General features: G+C 42.7%; 1 long non-coding RNA gene across 1 annotated transcript in view; it reads left to right on the plus strand.

The window, feature by feature from the left end:
* Positions 1-837: 837 nt before the first annotated feature.
* LOC135974211 (uncharacterized) overlaps positions 838-20,699 on the plus strand; it is a 43,389-nt gene continuing 23,527 nt past the window's right edge. Inside the window, exon 1 of the long non-coding RNA XR_010591429.1 lies at positions 838-917. This is a non-coding gene — a long non-coding RNA (uncharacterized LOC135974211). The remainder of the gene's footprint in view (positions 918-20,699) is intronic.

The raw sequence follows: 20,699 nt of genomic DNA on the forward strand, positions 1-20,699 counted from the left end.
ATGTACCTGGCCAATGTAATGCGTGACATACTAAAATTAAAGTACAACAGGTCTGCGACCAGTCCCGGGTGGTCTTCTGGTAGGACAACCCAGACCGACAGGAGTTATCTCAATCTGAGACCTCAGCCTGATCGTTTCCTTCTGTGCTCTGCTGAGGAAACAGGACCATGCTCAGCCTCCTGTAGGGGTGAGGCTACATCTCAGATCATTTTCTCAAGAGCTCTAACTAGCAGCAGCACGGCTGGACCCCAATGGGAACTCTCCCCGGCCCTTCTCAGCCAGCAGGCTAGTTAGTGCAACGTGAGGATTTTGTGAGTGGAGGAGAGTAAAGGGCTAGTTGGGAGAATGATCCTTTGGCTTCTGAGAGATTGCAAAATATCAGGCCAGGATGTTGTTTCTGCCACTCTTTTTTTTTTTTTCACCATAAATGGCTGTATCTCCACTGCTCAAGATTCCCCCGAGATGGGAAAATCCTCAGACAGGATAGACAGTTCATAGGCTCCCCAGTGTAGGGGCTTGGCTGGAGCATGCTGTGATGCAGCCGTCCCCATCTGACAGATGTCTTTTTGGGGACATTACCAACTGGCTTCCTTTAGAACAGCTCCTAGATGTCTCTACCAGGGCCAGTCTGCAAACAGCTCCTTGGAGCTCCCCCCACCTGCTGCATTCAGAGGAGGCTGGGCACAGCAGAGGATCTGGGTTATTGTATCTTAAATTACCAATCTTTGGAAAATAGTGATGGGGAAATGGCCTGGGCAGGGACATTATTAAGTGTATATCGTATCAGACGCCCTGTGATGTCATCTGAGAATAAATGGAATATATCGGTTTATATTTCTTCCAGGAGCCAGAGAGCCTTCCTGGTTCTTTAACCACAGGACACAGCAGCCTTGAAGCTCTCCCCTCTGCTTAAGCAGGTAAGACCTTTTCACTTATTAACTGGGAGCCCCACAGCGCTGTTCTGTTCTGTTCAATATACTGCGCTCATCACCGTACGTCTGCGCCTGAGTGCCTTCCATTAGGCTATATAGTGCCTAGGTAATGGGACTAACTCCCATCACATTTGTGCTCATGGTTTCACAGGAAGGGAAAATTTGTGAAAGGAGGCAGCAGAAAAATCCTCATGGCTTCTGGCATATTTTGTTCTACATTGGTTCATTCCTGCCTCTCTGCCCCCTCCATTTTATTTTTTTTGAAAGGCCTTTGATATCTTGCTGGTGGGAGGTGTCACACCCACTGCAGTCTGAATACTTATCTTCCCTCCTTCAGCCTAGCAGCGACCTAGTTCACAGATCTGCAGGAAGAAAACATGAGACACCTTTATTAACAAGGGATACGATACAAAAGAGAGGGTACTGTTACTGCCTATGACGCTTGTTTGACCGATCTGGAGTGCCCTGTCCAGCAGTAGAGACCAGTCATACCACAGAAAGGATTTTGATGATTTGGAGAAGGCAGAGCAAGGACAACTGATGTTACCTGATCTCAAGAGTTTAAAATAACGAGGCTAATTAAATGAGTTGTACTTATTCTCCTTCTTGGAAAAGAAGAAACTTTGAGGAGGCCAGTTTTTAGGATTATGAGTATACATCCTATGCTGCACCTGTTCTGTGAATAAGTAGAGACATTAGATTTCTAGTGCTGCCACGCTACATGACTATCAGTTCAATTTAGATTATGAGCAGAGAGAGGCCTTATTCACACTCGCAAATGGGATCAAAGTCCAAGGGACAAAATATTAAACTTTAGGAAGTGGAAGGGGACTTGGACTGAATGAACAGCCATGTGCACCTGTACTGAGCAGGTGCAAAGTGCTACCATTCTGTTTCGGTAGCATTTTGCACCCCTGTTGCCCGTTGCTTCGTGCAGATGTAAATGACGGCACAAGGTGCCTGGAAATGGAGGAACAGGACCCAGAGTATAGAGGAGTTTGAGATGCCTGAAGGAGGGCACTTGGGCATGTTGGGAAAAGCAGGAACATAGAATGATCCAAAGCAAGGCTGAGCTACTTGGGGGAGGGATAGCTCAGTGGGGGGAGCATTGGCCTGCTAAACCCAGGGTTGTAAACTCAATCCTTGAGGGGGCCACTTAGGGATCTGGGGCAAAATCAGTACTTGGTCCTGCCTAGTGAAGGCAGGAGGCTGGATTTGATATACCTATCTCCTAGATATACCTTCCAGTTCTAGGAGACAGGTATATCTCTCTCTCTATATATATATATTACTTTCCTATTCCTAATCTGTTTTGTCTTTGCTCAGGAAGGTTAGAAACCCGTGTACTCTAAATCCTTTAAAAAGTCACAGTAAAAACAGAGAGCCTGATCTTCAGCTAGTAAAAATAGTCATAGTGGCATTTACAGCAGTGGAGTTATGCCCATTTACTCAAGCTGACGACCCAAGTCAGAACACTGGACATCTCTTTGTGAAGTTAAAATTAATACACTGTTGTAGTAATTAACAAAGAAGAGTTATTCAGAGGTCTATAGAACAGAGACAGCAAAGGCAAGCTTGGTTTTGCCGAAAGCTGATGGGTTATTTTTTGGCTATCGTCTCGATTTTGCCAAATCCAGCGTAAATTGGGTCTTCAGTTGATGGACTATAAGATTGTGGAGTATTTTATATCTTGCAAGTTTTGTCTGCTCACTTGTGACTGAAATAATGCTCTCCTACAAGTAATCCATGCCCTACTTCTCAAACTACCAAGAGAATTAAAGATTAAAAATGGCAAACAGCCCCAGCATTAGAAAAATGCAAGTGTGGTAGTTGACAATAAAGAATGAAAACACTTTAATAACATAAGAGCCATTCAATATATATATAGAGAGAGAGAGAGAGAAAAAAAGAAGAGCCTACTTGACACAACACGAGACTCAACATTGCAGAACTATATTGAAGAAGAGACACAAACCCAGCCATTTATTGAACAAAAGGAGCAATCCCCCTTTGCATATTATTTTTTCTGAACCATTCCCATCCCTTCAAGTTCATAGGTGGCATCAAGGCACAAATTTGGCTCATCTAAGTATTAAGGGATTTATTAAACTGATGCACAAGGAAAAGACAAAATCTCTCTCTGCATTCCCTGACTCCTCCCTCTGAGCCGCCACATGAAGTGAATGGCCCCTGACACCCTCTGCACCATCCAGGCCTGTCTCCTTTTGTCTTTGTCCCCGCTGGAGCTTCCTGTGGGGCAGTGCAACTCCACACCTCTCAAGATGCACCTGTGCTTCCCTGGCACAATCTAGCCCTAACGGAGTTGGAGCTTTGTTTTGATCCCATCATTTTCTGTGTCCCAGGTTCTAGGATTCTTTCATTAATATGCTGTGGGGAAGATTCTGTGCTACAGCTCCTGAGAGATGCAGCACAGAAAGCCCAAGCCAGCAGGTGGGAGATGCGCCCTCTGGATTTTGGGTTGCTGCAGAAACTGCAGCTGAAACTGCTCTCGGCATAAGCTCTAATTTCTGACAGTCTCCCCAGGGCTGCCAGTGGGCTGCTCACAACCCAGAATTCCCATAGACTGTGCCAGGGGTAAGGGCAGCATACGGCGGCTTCTACTGGCCCTACACTGCTCCTGTCCCTGGCAATTCTTCCCTAGCCCTGGCAGATCCTGTCACTGGAGTAGTTTATAGGGACTGGAATGAAGGCCAGAATCTGCCTTTGGTATTAAAGTAAAGAACAGGCAGGTTTATTTCATACATCCTTCTTTCGTAGCTAATAATCTGCACAAAATAAACTCCAAAAGTGTCCCATCCCAGCATGCACTGGGTCTCATAATAAATCTAAAGATCTTCAGATACTAATTGATTGCCACAGCACTTACCCTTTTTGCACAGGTCACTGTACCTGTGTTAAAGAAGAAATAATGGAGCTAAAACAATTTATAGCAGCTGAGATCTCATTTATGAAACTATCAGGCCAATTTAATCTCGCTGAACATCTTTTTTTGTTATACTTGAAATTGTGCAGTGTCTTAGGTATCTTTTGTTCCTGTAGTGGTTATTTTAGTCCTGACAACAGAGACAGCATCCTACAGGCAGGTACTTTGGAAAGCTTGTGGAAAAGAGGCTTTTTATTTTGTGTATTTGGATATTGTACAAGTGTAACCCTTGTGTTGGGTGATAGCAAGATGGGGGAAAACATAGCAAAAGCACAAACATAAGAGTTTCTTTAAGACATAGACCTTTCAGCATGGAGACTCTATGTAGAATCAAGTTCTAGTAAGTAAGGATCAAGGCTTTCCTCAATAGGGAGAGTGAAGGGTTTTAAATATGATGACAACTTACTTACCTAAATGTAGGCCAGGTACCCGACTGCCTGCAAACCATTTCAAGATAATAATAAGAATTGTAGCACTCTCCAAAGCTATGTCAGGTTGACACTGCTAATGTCTTTGGAAAGGATTATACTTTTATTTATGTATTGCTTATACATGCATATCTTTGTTCCTGTCTTGCTGAGTATTAGATTCACAGGAACGTTGACGGAAAGGTATTAGCAAAAGTTATTCTGAATTACAGGCTCCAGAACACCATGAGGCCAAGATGTGTCCAATTCCATCCTCGAGTGAGGGTTTTTATGTATCCTATTTTTGTTTGAGTTAGATTGTAAACTCTTTGCCCAAGAAACATCTCTTTTTCAAGTGTTCTGTAAGCTGCCAGGTACATGTATAGCCTTTTAGAGAAATGAAACATAACTTTCATTACAGCTCTAGTGGTTCCCCTTCTGTTTGATTGGAGTGATGTGGCTGTCAGAAAGGATTTTGTGTCAAGTGGCTAGAGCTGCTTGTCTTGAACTTCAGTGAAATGACGCTGATTCATGCCAGCTGTGGATCTGGCCCATAGTATCTACATATAATAAGTTTTCTTGATTTTTAGGGAAAGAGACTTCTTGAGCCTTATCTCACTGTGCCTTAGGTTGTACTTGTAAGCATTCAGTGTCTCTGCCACAGCATGATGGGAGGGGGGGGAAATGACATTGAGGGAAGGTGAAAAAACAGCACAGAACAAAACATAAATTATTACTAAGTTTCGGCTGCCAACTTTTTTTATGCATTTCCCCCCACCCCAAGTGTCCCCAAACCACTTTAGGGCAAGTTACTGGCAGCAGTACCCCTCTGGCATTCGTTACTGGTATTTATCAGCTAATAACCCATCTGCCACACTTTGAGAAGGAATCACTCATAGTTGTCGAGAGACAGAAAGGAGGAGGAGTGCCTATGTCTGCTGATGCCAATAAATAACGACAATGATAATGGTTATAACTCTGCGTAGTAGGCTGAGTCACCATCGTATTCACCAAACGTATTTACAACTGGGAAGCAAGGTTGTTTAGGCTAGACTTGTACAGGTAGAGGTGGTACCACTGCTGCAAGTTGTTCAGTAAGTGCCACAGTAGCTGATAGAAAAAAATACGTCCTTGAGTGATGGGGGGGGGGGGGGGGGGGGGAGGGAAGCACTCTCTTAACCCAGTGTAATAAAGAGGGGAATTTGGCCCTGGGTCTTGTAAGAGTTTTCAGCTGGAGGGTGGGGTGGAAGGGTTGTTTGATTGCTGGTGGTGCCCTCAACAATAACAGCTTTTGTCAGAGTTGGCGGTCAACTGCTGGGCAGTCTGCTAATGGCACTGGGTAGAGAAACAGCAGAAATTGGCTCAGGTCTGGTTGACATACTAGTCTTATCTACTAGGACCTACTGGAGCTGTGCTTTTTTGTTTTGTTTTTGCATCCTTGCCAGTGAAGTTCACATAATGCTTCATGGAAATATGAAAACAGTTGGCGGCATTAATAATGGGGTTTGCACACACACAAAATACAGTGGTTTAGGATGACATTCTGGCTCTGCTGTAGTCAGTGGGAGTTTCCAGGATTTCACCCTTAGTTTTTAGAAGAAATTCTGTGTACTTTGAGGATCTTACAGCATCAAGAATTGGGTTAGAAACTTATAGAGAAAACAAGGTTATCCAGAGATAATAGTATGAATTTAAAATCAAAATCCACTAATTTTGGAAGGGATACAATGCCGCATGCTTCAGGTTATCCTGTAATTGACCACTGCAGGGTTTCTTGCCCTTTTCTCTGAAGCAGCTGTTATTGGTGGATACTGGACTACTCTAATTGAATATGGCAGTTCCCATGTTACTTTGTTCTTACCAGGAAGCATCATGGTATAGATGGAAATAATTATTGTCTGGAAGCAAGGCAGGGGAAAAAACATAGAAAAGAAGTTATATTTTATTTTTATAATAAGATATTCATTCAGTAAACCATAAAAGAAATCTATTAATTGTAGAAAATGTGATGCTCTGGACTAAATCTGAATTTCATAGGGTTAAGCAGGTACATTAGGAAGTACCTCAAAGAAATGGATAGCAGTAGTGAGAGTTCCAGAGAAAGAAAATAAAGGCGGAGGGGGGACGGGGGACATACATCATTATTCTGTTTCAGCTGATATCTACACCACCTTCTGCCACACTGATGTTAAGGCATGTTATTTGCCTGTAATTTTGCTTCTTAAGGAGTATTCACATCCCTCCCTAAGAAATTGAACTCGAGGGCTTTGTGTCATTCTTATATGAAAATTTCATGTCTGGTTGATATTCAACCCTTCCCTGTCCCCTGCCGTGATGCAGAAGATCTCGGATAGATTTCATGGTGTCTTGGATCATCTACCCATATAAACCACAGGCCATTCATTCCCTTTCTCGCAAATTGTTATTCACGTGATGTTATTCACTACCATACTATCAGCTCTCCCTGCAGTACTTCACTACCAAAACCTTCTCTCATTTGCCCCCCATTCCTCCTTTTTTTTTTTTTAATGATTGAGCCCATCTTTTCCTGGGGATAAATATTTATTTGTTTTTTACAAATATTTCTTGACTTCATTTAAGCCACTTATACAAACATAGACTGCCTTTACTTTGTTCTGTGTGATATTAACTAAAACAAAACCAAAAAGTAGTCCACCAGATTAATCATGATGAATCAGGAAACTGGCTACTATGAACCTTTTTGTCCATATTTTTTATTATCCTTTATGATTTATTGCTGCAATAGTTGTATTATTATTATTTGAATTGTGGTAGTGTCTAGGAACCTCAGCCATTCAACAGAACTCCACTGTGCCAGGTGCTGTACAAACACGGAACAAAAAGAGTCCCTGCTCGAAGGAGCTTACAGTCGAAGTATAAGACAAGAGACAACAAGTGGCAACAGAGAGACCAATGGGCCAGCTTCAGGTCTAGTGTACCTCCTTCAGCTTAAAATGAGTTACTTCAGGGATTAATTTGGTCTAATGTAGCAACGAGCCAATTATTATCACAGCTCAAGAATCTTGCATATTGACCAGTTGGGCAAAATAGCTCAAATAAATTACAAACTAATCTAAACAAAAGTGGCTTAAAATTTGAATCAAAATGATTTTTTTGAGGTTCAGCATGTTTGGTTAACTCGTTTCCATTAGAAATGAAGGTACCAAAAGGGGCCAAGAAAGGCTGTTCTCATGCTATTTCTGGCTTGAACAAAACATGACAGTACTGGTAAGGTCATGAAAAAATCTCAACAGAATGATCCTTTCAACCTGCTTTCCAGCTCAGAGATGTTCAGGTAAATTTGTGCCTCTTGCAGATAAGCATCGGTACTGTTGAATGCCTGAGTCTACAGCTTGGATTCGAATCCAGTTTGAATTTATCCCATCACTAGAGACTATGGGGTGCAAAACATTTAAACACGTGACTGCAGTATTTGTGGGCAGATAGTTTTCGACTCCTTGTATGTGCAAAAACCTATATATCTTGGAGTGTGGATCAAACAAGAGAATCAAACCACCCTTAATAAGACTAGTCTTAATGTGATGAACAAACTTTGAAAACCTATTATATAATTGTGGCGAAGGAGTGGCAAAAGGGAAGGTTCCATAGAGACAGTGCAAAAGAAGCAAACCAGTGGGTCTTGATCTAAGGAACAATCAAGAACCCTCTCAAACCTGAAATAAAAATCATTCTTACTGATTTGTATTACAGTAGCATCTCTTGGCCTCAGCTGAATCGACAACCCTAACACATACAGTAAGAGACAGCCCCTCCCCCAAAGACTTTACCCTCTAAAGAGGCAATACAGACAAAGTAAACATTATTATCTGCATTTCCTCAGATGGGGAACTGAGGCATAAGCAGATTTGGGGTTTGTCTGCTTGAATGTTTAGTTGGCAGCAAGCTTGAGTGTAAATCTACCCTGCACACCCCTCCCGCGCTTTAGCCGTTCGTGTTCATTAACAGTTCATTAATGCACTTTGATCTAGACCTATTTCAAAGACGACTAGATCAAAGTGCATTAACAGTTTCAGTAGGGTCCACATGGACAGTTAGAACATGGACGGTTAGTGGGGGTAGATTCACACCCCAGCTTGCAGTTTGTGCAGACAAGCTTTTAGTGATTTGCTGAAGGTGACACAGCAAGTTAGTAGATGAACCCATAGCTCCCTAGTCCTGCTGCAGGGCCTTAACCATAAATTCATCCTTCCTTTTCTAAAGAGTGCATATATTGTATGGATGAATACAGTAAATATACAATGGCGTAAGTGAGAGGAACACCTTGCAAAACCTTCCATTTAAAAGTGACAATCTTGAAATCAGTTTAATAGGTGCAGGGCTTTCAGCAAAGGATGAAAATACTCAGTTGTCTGAGAATCCTTTGGCCAATTTTGGTCAATTACATCCGTCTGATGCCTAACAGAAGAAGGCAAATTACTAACAAATCATAATCTCAGCCATCTAGAGCTAACAAAGGGGAAATCTCTTTAGACACAGTACCTCATAATTGCTAATGTCATTAATCTCCTGGAAAATCCATGTCTACGAAAAATAAACTTGAGGGTTTTTTCTTGAACACAAAAGAGAAGAGAACTTCGTCTTTAAACATGCTGAGGTCCTGGGAGATTGTAACATTCTCCTACCTATCGTTAACCTAATAAGGGCCTGATCCAGTGCTCATTGAAGTCAATAGGAAAACTCCCATTGATTTCAGTGGGCATTGGATCAAGTTTTGATTAGGATGATAGGGCCCAATTTTGCCCTCAAGTGACATCTGGGTGTAAAGCCTTTAGAAGTCAATGGAAATAATACCTGTGTGTAGCTGAGGACAAAACTGGGCCCATACTGTAGTTTACAAGTCGTAACCTGGTTCCAGATTCTAAGCTGGTGTAAATCAGGGTAGCTCTATTGTCTTCACTAGTGCTGCATTGATTTACACCAGTGGAAAATCTGGCCCTGGAGTTTACTACATTCCAAGAAGACTGACGGTGGAAGTGTTAAAAATGGTCTCCTAGCTGCATAATTTATAATCTTGCCTAATTTAAAGGATTCCCATTATTTCGTAGACCATCAGAGTATAAATTAAAAAAAAGTTCACTAATAAATACAATAATTTAAAAAACATTTAATTTAAAATACAATTTAAAAAACAAAAAAAACCCAACATTCAAAAATTAGCCAATAGAATAGAAACCAGAATGCATCAGACCTATGACATATCTGTTGCATCACCAAAAATATACATGTGCCGTTCTGACTGGCTGTCAGATTTGAGAACACCATTAGCATGAGCAATAGCCCTTTTGTTTTCAAACCAGATCCTCCATGGAACGTGCGTGTCTGTGAATATGCCTCATAAATGGAATATGGTGTGACAGTATTGGATGAAAGCTGTTCTGTCAGCTAAATATTTTCCAAAAGAAGATATTCAGCAAAATAAATCTGTCTGGGCATTTCTACTGCCTGTTACTGCAGAATGTTTTGGAGCTTATGAAAATACTGCAATGTAGCAAGTGTACTATCACTGGCTTTTCCTTAAAGGTTAAAAGTGAATTTTTGTTGTTTGTTGTTCTTTTTTTCTCTGCAAGCATCTGGGTGGCATTTTAATCAAGTTCTCATGGTAACCAACATAATTTAAAAGTGCTGGATCCAACAGAAAATTGGTCTTTTTCAATATGTTTAAAGCGGGTGTTAAGTCAGTGTTGTTAGTTATTTTAAGTGTCTCTGGTACAGAGATGATGAGAAAAGGAAAATGGGATAAAGTCTTACTGAATGCAGAAAATCTTGATGATCTCTTCACCAGGTCTTACGGTCACACTTTTTTAAAGAGCGTGATTAAAAATAAAACTATGTGCTGCTTAAGTCTTTTCTTCTTGATGGATCCTGGCACTACAGGTACAGCATACAGTAGGTTATGTCATGTCTTTTAATTGCTAGTATAGGCAACTTTATGCAAAGGTACAGGACAAGGAGACTGGGAGGGGGAAGCCACTGGGAGTTGGAAGGGAGGTATTTGTGTTCGCTACTTGAGAATATGGGCATTCATCAAAACTAATAGTTACGTATGAGTATTGCACATGGCATTTAGGAGATTACATGCATTTCAACTTGTGTCTGTTTCTTTGCGGCACATAATATAAATGTGTTAAATGTCATTCTGTGCTCTATGCTTAGAGGGAAGGGGTTAAACACTGAGGTTAAACATGTTAGTTATTCTGCAGTGAAAACCCACCCTTTTGAGCAGTGAAGACAAAGCCTACATCTTCAGAAAATGACCACAAATGGGATTTACAAAGATATTAGGATAGAAGGTGTGAAAGAGTACAGCTGGTTAGAGAATGGGGAGGGACAACACCTGTCTTGAATTCAAGGAATATAGCTCCCCACATCTGCTTGGGCTCCTGCATAGCAAACACATCACTTTTCTTCTGTGCAGCAAGACCCCCAGATCCATTACCCCGGGTAATCCATTACTATGGGTCATCTGTTTGTGGCTCATAAGGCAGAACCAGACCTGTCAGTCAGTGGCAAGGGAGGAGAGATCCAACCCTCCTGAAAACCTCCACCTGTTCTGTTCCGCCTCTGCAGCGACACATGGGCTTTTTAGACCCTTCTGCTAAAGAGGAACTCTTCGTTTTTTAACAAAATTTTAAATAGGAATTGCCCTGTCCCCACTCGCCTATTTCAGTTTTCTCCTTTAGCTGTCCGTTTGGGCCTTGTGGGGGGATGCTATCCCCATTGATCTGCAGAGATGGGCACTTAGCAGCTAATAAAAATAATGAGGCACTTGTCATGTGTATTGTACAGTAGTTCTTTACTAGAGATCTTTGTACATCCAACGTGTGGTGTCTTGTGTCACTAGAAAGAATCCCTCTATAAAAACTAGTTGGTTGGGCACTTTTTCTTTGTGATGGAAACGGAAAATATCTCTTTTCTCATTTAGGAAGCTGCGACTGGGCCTGGCTCACTCTCACTAAACAACACTGTGGTCATGGCTGTGCGGCATGTCTACTTTTAAAGTCTGTACAGCCAGCCTTACAGCCTTCAAAGCAAAAGCATTTGGATGGTTGACATATGAAACCCAACTATGTCTTTTATGACTTCCCAAGAAACCTCAATCCCCTAATAAAACAGATGTTTTATGTCAAGTCTGGAAGGTGTGGGTTTTACGTTTTTGGTTACCCTGAGCTTGGCAGAGGATTTTCATTTCTCTATCTGAAACGCATGTCACTTCCCATTCTACCCAATGAAAATCTTCATAAATTGTTCTGAACCAAAAGAAGCCTGAAATGTGATGATGGCTGCAGAGTTCTGGCCCGCCTGCATCAAATGAGGTGACTTTTTAAAGGAATAATAAGGAATCACTTCAAGACAAAACTTCTAGCTCTTGGAACATTTTCACAGAACTCACACAAAGCACCAATTTAAATCCTAAACCCAAATTGGAAGTGCTCAGCTTGCATGGAATGAACTTTTATGTCCACGCTGCTTCAAAAACAGGAGCTTTACATTTTCATTTGCCCTTATGTTTAGTGCTATACATTATATAGTTTGAATCGCCCTACCTGAGAAACAGCTATGGAGACCACATGTGTGTATATGTACTTTCCTTCATTCTGAATGGTGTAGCAATATGCTTAGTGTAGGGTTCCGCACAAGGCCATGATAGAAAAATGTCCTGCCACCCTCCAGCTCTGTTTCCTCTGAAAACCTCCCCAAGCTTAAACTTAGGCTAAGATAATACCGAAAACAGGTAAGGAAACTGTAAGATGAATTTTGCACCGTCTGTAAATTGGGCAGAAAATCATGATGCTCGGCTCCGGTAAAAGGTATTGCCTCACCCACTTTGTCTCTCTAATATCCCTGGACCAACACGGCTGCAACTTGCTCCACTCCAGAACAGCAACCCATAATTCAGACGGTGCAAGCTCATAGTAAAACCGGGCCATATGCTCAGGAAAATCATCGTGCTGATTTGTTAGCCCAAAAAGAAGCCTGTGGTGGGATTCTATGGAAAGACCCCAGGCAAATAAAAGACTTCTGTCTTTCCTGAGAGCTACTGATATTTAAGATTGCCTTCTTACAGGCCTTCACAGCAACTTCTATAGTTTCCTGAGTTTCTTGTAACAAACTGCACAATTGCGGATGGGTTTGTGACATGTTTGGCTTGGTTATTCTTTGTCCCTCTTTCATCTCACTCTCACAACAGCTACTCATTGCTGCTCATTTCATTTCTTGTCTTAAACCTGCAATATTTAATTTCTTACCAAAGCTTCCATCGAGACAGTCTACGACTTGCTTTTTCCTTGCTTCACTACTGTCGGCGTCTTTACATTTCTCATTCTCTTCCCCCCAATTTTCTGTGTCTGTGTCTGTGTCTGATACTTCCTCTATTCCCAACCCTCCAGATTGTTCAGTTTTCTGTTGTTCTTGTTTGAGTTTAGCTCTCAATCTGGTAAGTGGGGGTGAGATTCGACCTCCACTTGTGGGTAGTTCTTCCCCAGGTCCCACCATAGCTACTGGAATATCTGGAATTATATTTACAACATACACATGTGGCAACTCCATCTCCATACAATTATCCTCCTCGTCTACTTGAGGTATCTGCTTATTCTCACCTTCGGTGTCTATTACCTGACAATACATATTCTCCAGAATGTCACAAGTTTGTTCTAATGCCTGTGTTCTGTGAGCTAGCTCTGCTATTCTCACTTCTTGCCACATCAGAATTTCATAACCAGCCTTTTGTAATTGTTACTTGCTGTAGCTTAGGTCTCTTGCCAAACTGTCCTTTGATCAAGGAGTACGGAATTTATCTCTCTTGTCCTGCTAAGCTGTTCTCTCAATGTGTTATTAGTTTCCTGTTCTCTGGACAAGACTTGTCTCGCCTCTTCCAGTTGCTCAACCTTCCTATTAAATCTTCTCCCCAGGATATTACATGCAATGTATACACGATCCGTGGCTATTTCTTTCATCTCTTGAGATTTTTCCTTTACTTTTTCCTTCTCAAAGAGGGAACACATTAAATTCCAAGGATCTCTATGGGCCCACAGGATGCCACTGCTTGGTCTTCTAGCTAATCCTCCCCCATGGATTTTGATGTAGTCTTGCACAAAGGCCTCCAGGGACGTTTGTGGGTCTGTTAAAACACGTCTGAATGGATAATTTATTCTGTTCCATACTTTCCTTAGAAAAATAATAGAAGGCATCCCTGACTTGCTCCTGATAAATATCTTATAGTGATTTCTCAATTTGAGAAGGGCTTATGGTGCTTACTTCTCCTTCAGCTGTTTTACAGCTGGAGTACACCGAGAGGAGGGGCGGTGACCATGGTAACCCCACAAAGTGGCACAGTCCAGAGGAGTCTAAAATTCGAGGAGCTTATTAACAAATTTGGGGAGCTTATTACTGACAGATGACGGTGAACCATCTGACTCACTCTGCCATGCCTGATAGGGTTTCTACCTGTATGTGAATGCTTGGATCCTTTTACACAACTGTGGTCTTCCTATTTCTTTCCCCTGAGCTCAATTCTTACAACATGACACAGACACACAAACAAAACAACATAAAAGGCAAGCAAGCATAAGCAGGAACTCTCTCTTTTAGTTCATTATAACTTTTGACCTATATATATATTTTTTCCCCTCAAACCTTTGTTTCTTATTGGTTTCATGTGTTCTCTATGGTCCTGCTGTCGGGCACCAAATCTGTAGCCTTTTATTCTATTTAATGTTAATCATACTTTAGTGATTTCTGCTCTGGCAGCTACAGTCTCAAGTTCAACAGAGTTATCTCGGTTTGTTCTGGATCTAGAGTTAATAGGAACACATAAAACCATGGGCAAATAACACACACAATTATCAGAGCATCTATTTTTAGTAGTTTTATTAAAGTTACCAAGAAAGCTATAAATGTCACAGCATATACAATTCCTAAAGATAAATATAATGCACCAGTTATACCTACAGACATACTCACATCCTCTGAGATGGTGTTAGTCTGTTTGCCCTCTTATGGATTGATCATCAATACGGGAGTGGTTCCTGCTGGAGTTTCCCCCCGGAAGCTCAATTTTCCTGTTCTGGGCACCCTTTTTTATACTGTGAGTCTGTCTATACCTACATTCTGTGCATGTACATGAAAGTGTCAACCCTCTCTTTCTTATTGGTTTGTGTGCCCTGGAAACACAAGAAACCCTGAATTTTATAGGCCGGGTAGGTTCTTATGAACATTGACGTACCACCTTTATCCTGCAGTTAGGGCACGTGTTAGAGACAATATTTGTCGTTACAGTATTTTATCATTTAAATTTAATCTTTCCAGCTATACTTTCACAATATTACTGGTTGGTACCTCTTTCCCATCGGGTTATTTCTCGGTTATTGACATGCGCCATCATTTCTTGTCTCCAAGGCCTAAAATAACTAAGCTAAAGTCTTGCAGGCCTCACCCTACAGATTTTTGCATTTCAGCTTGTTTTACTTATGTCCATTACATAGTTTCTCTAAATACTGATCAATGTTTTACTTTTATAATTCTACGAATCAACTCTGATAAACATACAGTGAATATATGTAATATAACATATTGATTGATCATAACATCACATGATGAATGAATACTAAACTGAAATCATTGGCTTTCGAGAGGAGAGGAGTAAGGTGATAAGATAAAGATATAAAAATGGTAGACGGGAAACTTCTAATCGCCCTTTCTCACAATACAAGGAAAAGGAGGCATTCGGTGAAACTGAACAGCAGAATATTTAAAACTGCTAACGGTTGTACAGCACATCAGCTGGGTCACCTCTGCTGAGAGCCTGCTATGGAATCTTGGTCACTGTTTAAAACATGCCCCTGGATTTGAACCAATGCATCCCTGGAAGGTGGATCAAGTCCTGAATATAAAAGTGAAAAAATTCATGGGCATTCATCTTGATCTTCCACCTCTAATGCAGAAGAAGTCTTCCTAGAGTTCTTTACACCTTCCATTTCACATCATACTGATAGACGCTGGCCTGCAATATGACTTCCATAGCACTGCTAGTAGTCACCATGGTTCCAAAGATCTTGTTGGAATGTGGCAAACCATTTTACCCTCTATAATTATTCATGAAATAAAAATACTGTATCTCTCTCTCTTTCATTCTGCCTTTTCATGCTTTTCCAAACATAACATACTCATCTATTCAAATACTTTCCATGAACTTAACGTTGCTTTGTAAATGGCCCAATAGCCCCCGCCTATTTTTAAGGTTGCCCGACACTTCCTATTAGAAGAACCTGTTTTCAGTTGCTTATAAATTTGCCCAACTTTAACTGTTTGGGCTGAAATTTTCCATCCAGTGTCTGCCTCAGATTGTTTTTAATGAAATTTTTAAAAAAATCAATCCAGCTGTTTGAGAACGAGGCTAGGGAAATCTGTCACTGAGGAGGGGGAGACTGGGTCTGGTTGGGAGAGAGGAGAGTAAAGATTAGGACCAGAAGCTGATGAGGGAAACAGGGAGGGGACTGGGAGCCAGTTAGTTTGTGGGGGAGCACTGAGATGGATGAGGCCTGGGGATTGGAACTAAGGGGGGACAGATCTAACAAGGAGCTGGTTGCAGGGGGAGAACTTGGACGGGCTGGGTAAAAAGATTGGGACAAGGAACCAGGGAAAGGATGGGGGAGCCTGGGAGATGAAGGGAGGGAGAGACAGCTTAGATGAGGGACCAGGAGATGGGAACTGGGACTGGCAGGACAAGGAGACTGGGAGGAGGAAGACACTGGGAGTTGGGAGGGAGGGAGATTGGGACTTGGACAGCAAACCTAGATGGGTATACGAGGAGTAGCTGGGCAAGGAGATTGGGACTGGGATGAGAAGCCTGAGGAGTGGAAACTGGGACTGGGTACGCAACGAGAGTGGGAGTGGGGCAAGGAGGTAGAGGGATGGGGAAGAGACAGGACTAGGACAGGGACAGGTTTGACGGCAGGGCGCAGAATGGGTCAGGCTTGAGGAAGATGGGAAGAAGAGTCTGTGCCCACTAGAGCACATTCCCCTCCAGAGCCATGCTTGGCACCCAAGATCCCCAAGTCCCACCATTCCTCTGCTGTCAGCGAATGTCTGTGAAACCCACCAGCAAAGTGTGTCCCTCCCTCCCCAATGCTCGTCCACAGTGAGGATGGCAGCCTACTATTGTTATCATTTACCGGTGTCTCAGTTTGCAGAGATCTGTGTGGTGGATCTATAGATTCCAACCTTCTGATGACATGTGTGGGCATCATATGATAACACATGATGGAATTGTTCTGTTTTTTCAGTTTGCTTTTTTAATAGAAAATTACACACCACAAATAACAATAAAAGTACATTATTAAGGTTCAAAGTCAAGTGCTCAAAAGTTCGGAAATGCCAGAATTAAGGTTGCCTGTGTGGTACTGGGAAGTCATGTAGACCAAACTTTTCACAGCTGGTCACTAATTGTGTGCCCTGCCTTTTCTGGACACACAATTTGAGTCCCTGGTTTGCAAAACTGAGCACTCACATCTGCAGATGAAGTCGATAGGAGCTGTGCTTAAACTTTCGAAGTGCCATATAATGCTAAGTAGTCTGAAAAATCAAGTCCTAGGTGTCTCACATTGGGTACCCAAAATTAGTGGATACTTTGACTTTAATCTTTCCATGCCTCAGCTCCTCACATGTTGATAGTATCATCCTCTCATCTCACATGGGTGTTGTGAAGATAAATTATTTAGTGTTTGTGAAGCACTCAGATATTATAGTTGTAAGCGTCCTTGAAGTTGAAGTTGAAAAGCCCGTGAGGAAATTAATCATTCTTTCTGCAGGATTCGGAAAGTGTGAAGGAAGTAAGGCCTGGGGCCAAACAAGGAACAATGATGAGAAAACAAAATATTGAATAGCTGCTCATTAAGTGAACACTGTCCATCCGATGCACTGAATGAGATAGGGGGGTCTGTGGGAAAAAGAGTATGTGACCACGCAATTAAAGACTGCATCGTAATACATACTATTACTCCTGAGGGGAATCTGTGCCAAAAAATTAAAAATTCTGCCCACACTATTTTAAAATTCTGCAAATTTTATTTGTCAAATAAATGTGGAGGTTCCAGCATGGCAGTACAGAGCACAGGCCACTGGCTGCACAGAGGTGGGAGATCACTGTGCAGCTCCCTCCCAGCCCACAGACTCAGCGGTGAGGCTGCACCCAACCCTGACACCGCTCAAGGACCAGCCCTGCCCCAGAACACCCCAGGGCCCTGCCCCTCCATGCCAAGTGCACCAGGTGTGGGCAGGCAGGCTCAGCAAGGCAGGATCCAAGTGTGGAGGGGCTTAGTGTGGGGGGATCCAGGTGTGAGTTGAGAGGGTTCTGTGTGGGACAATCTGGGTGCAGGCAGCTCAGTGGGGGATCCGGGTGCGGGGGGAGATCTGGATGCACAGAGGCTTGTTGGGGGGTTCTGGGTGCAACAGTAATGGGACTCAGCAGGGGAGTCCATGTGAAGGTGGTTGGGGCTCAGCGTGGGGGACTGGGTTTGGGGGGACAGAGCTTAGCAGGAGGGTCTGGGTGTTGGGGTAGTCCAGAAGCTGGGGGATGGGGCTTGCTGGGGTGGGGATCCAGGTGAGGGTGGTCCAGGTGCAGGTGGAGTGGGGCTCATTGAGGGGGTCCTGAGTGTGGGGGTGGGGTGAGGCTTGGCAGGAGGGTTTGGGTATGAGGGGGTCTGGATGCATGGGGGTTGGGTGGATGGGGGAGCAGCTCCCTGTACAGAGTTCCCTTCCCCTGCAACTGAGGAACAATGGGTGCAGGAAGTGTGTGTGTGGGGGAGTTTACAGAGCTTCCTGCAGCTGGGGAGAAATCTGGGGGTGGGTCTGACCCAGCCCCGGATGCTGTGCAGGGGAAGAGGAAGTCCTCTCCTCCCAGCCCAGCTGGGACTAGCAGCTGAGCCCAGCGCAAGGGTAGGAGCCACCAGCCAGTTCTTTCCCAGTCCTGCCCCCTGCCCCGCGGTGATTTACCTCTTTTGGATCCCCTGGGAACTGGAAACATACTGCTGGGAGGGTCGCATGACTGCTCTTGTGGCTTCCCTTTGCTTCCCCATCAGAAAGTCATTTTTTCTGCAGGGAAGCAAAGAAATCTGTGGGGGACATAAATTCTGTGCTTGCGCAGTGGCACAAAATTCCCCCAGGAGTAATGACATACACACGATGTGGCTAAAGTAAAGTTTCACAGGCAGCCTGAATTCTAGCATTTCCTAATTTTTGAGTGCCTGACTTTGAAACCTGAATAATGCTCTTTTAACATAATCTTTTGTGGGCATAAGTCAATTAATATTAAGAATACTAATAATATGTTTTTTCATTTATGTTTGTTCTTAATGTTCCTGATCAACAAAAAGAATAGCAAATATTTTCTTTTGTAAGTGAATAAAGTTTAACACTGGACTGGTTTGCATGCTTATGCTTAAGTGATTGCCACAGCTGGGTTTTGCAGCTAGATGGTGATTAATTTTGCAAGTTTTGTGCCCAGAGCCTTCAAGAAAACTCTGTGTCTCACCCTGAAAGCCAGCAGAAGTCTAGCAGTAATAATTAGCAAGCCATAAAAATCGACCTGATTTGTGAGAACCACTGAAGGATGCAAAGAGACATTTCTATTCAAGGATATAGGAACAAAAGTGCATGGTTACTCACCCAGTCATGTCAGACCTGAGTTTTAAGGGAATCCCAACTGATAAGTGTTCTACAGTCAGAATACTGCCTATTCATCCAACTCAGCTAACATAGTGCATAAATCATCTTTGAACCAGAGACAGTCCCTTTGGGTCATAGTTGAGGTCATTGGCAGGGCAGTGCTTCAGATTGCCTGCCGTCAGTGAAAAAGAAAATATACACAAGACTGCTTCATTGCTGCAGCTTCAGGCTTTACAGATATAAAACATTAGCATTTAGCGTCTCGTCACAGATCTCTTGCAAGTAGCAGCTTGGGTTGCATAACCTAGACCTTCTGGAAGGGTTTCTTGCCCATCTGTCTACCTACCTTTTGTCTTTACAAAAGACATTTTTTCCATCAGCTGATCTTTTTAATATGCCCAACCAACTAACTACCTTAATGCCTTCTTGTATTGCATTGGCAGGATGAAAGCAAGCTGTGTCTGCAGCACACTGTCACGCTGCTGACAGTGCCCTCTGTCTGAAACTCAAGCGAGAGAATGTAGTCTATAAAGTGCTCTTTTTCTAAAAATCCCAAGACAAACAGTGGGAGGAGAAACTGAGGCATAGAGAGGGGAAGTGATTTGCTAAGGTCACCCAGCAGGCCTGTGGCAGTGCCAGGAGTAGAACCCAGGTCTCCTGAGTCCTTTTCCAGTGGCCTTTTTACTAGTAGGCACAAATTTAATGCCTGATTCTCATGTACTCTAAGGCCTCTTTATACTTGTCCTGGCAGGGTAAAGAGGGCTTACTGTAAATGAACACCAGGCCCTCCATAGTTGCTGAATACTATATGACTTGACTTTACTGACCACAACTAAACTCACACAGTGTATCTGAGAATGGGAGTTTATAATTCACTGGAAAGCTAGCCATGAGAAGAGCAGCGTAGATTAGTATTTGGCTGAATAACAGTAATTTTACCACACTACTCTAGACACTTTAAACCAAAACATGAAAGCTGTTAAAGAACCCCATGGAACAAAAGAGATAGAATAAAACCTCAAAGATGAATAGACTCATTGTATGCTTTTTAAATGATATAGTCTTTAGAGCAGATTTGAAACAACTAAGATCCATAGCACCTCCCAAAGCATGTGTCAAAACCATCTCTATTTATACATGCCTAAGTGAATTACCAGGATCAGACAGTGCTCTGCATTCACCACCCCTCGCAGTCTCTTTCACTCACTGCTCAGTGACTCAACTCCTGGTTGAAGATCTAACCTCAATGAGTGCAAGGGCTACCTTAGGTATAGGAAGTGCTTGCTCTCATCAGGAAAATGGCCTTGACTGATGGCTTGTGGATGCACAGCACATGCTGCCAGGGTATAATGGCATTAGATAAAGACTTGGTAGGCTGCCAGTTCCACCCATCCTCTGCAGAGCTTTTTGCACCTTCTTCCTGTGAAGCAGATTGTACTGGTCATTGTCAGAGAAAGCATACTGACCTCCTTGAACCACGGGTGTGATCCAGCCAGGCAATTCCTATGTTTCCTCCCACTGTCTGCCTGTCTCGTGTTCAGAAAAATACATTTGATGGCATGGGTATTTTTTCAAACCTGTTGAACAATATTGCTGTCATATCTATCTATCTATCTATAGTGAAGATAATACATATGTCCCGGGCAGGCACACCCCAGCTCTCGAACTTCTGAAGATTATCATATGCAGCTCAGACGGTCCGTAAGTTTGGCC

Source organism: Chrysemys picta, chromosome 11 (assembly GCF_011386835.1).
Source record: "Chrysemys picta bellii isolate R12L10 chromosome 11, ASM1138683v2, whole genome shotgun sequence".
In the NCBI taxonomy this organism is placed as follows: Eukaryota; Metazoa; Chordata; order Testudines; family Emydidae; genus Chrysemys; species Chrysemys picta.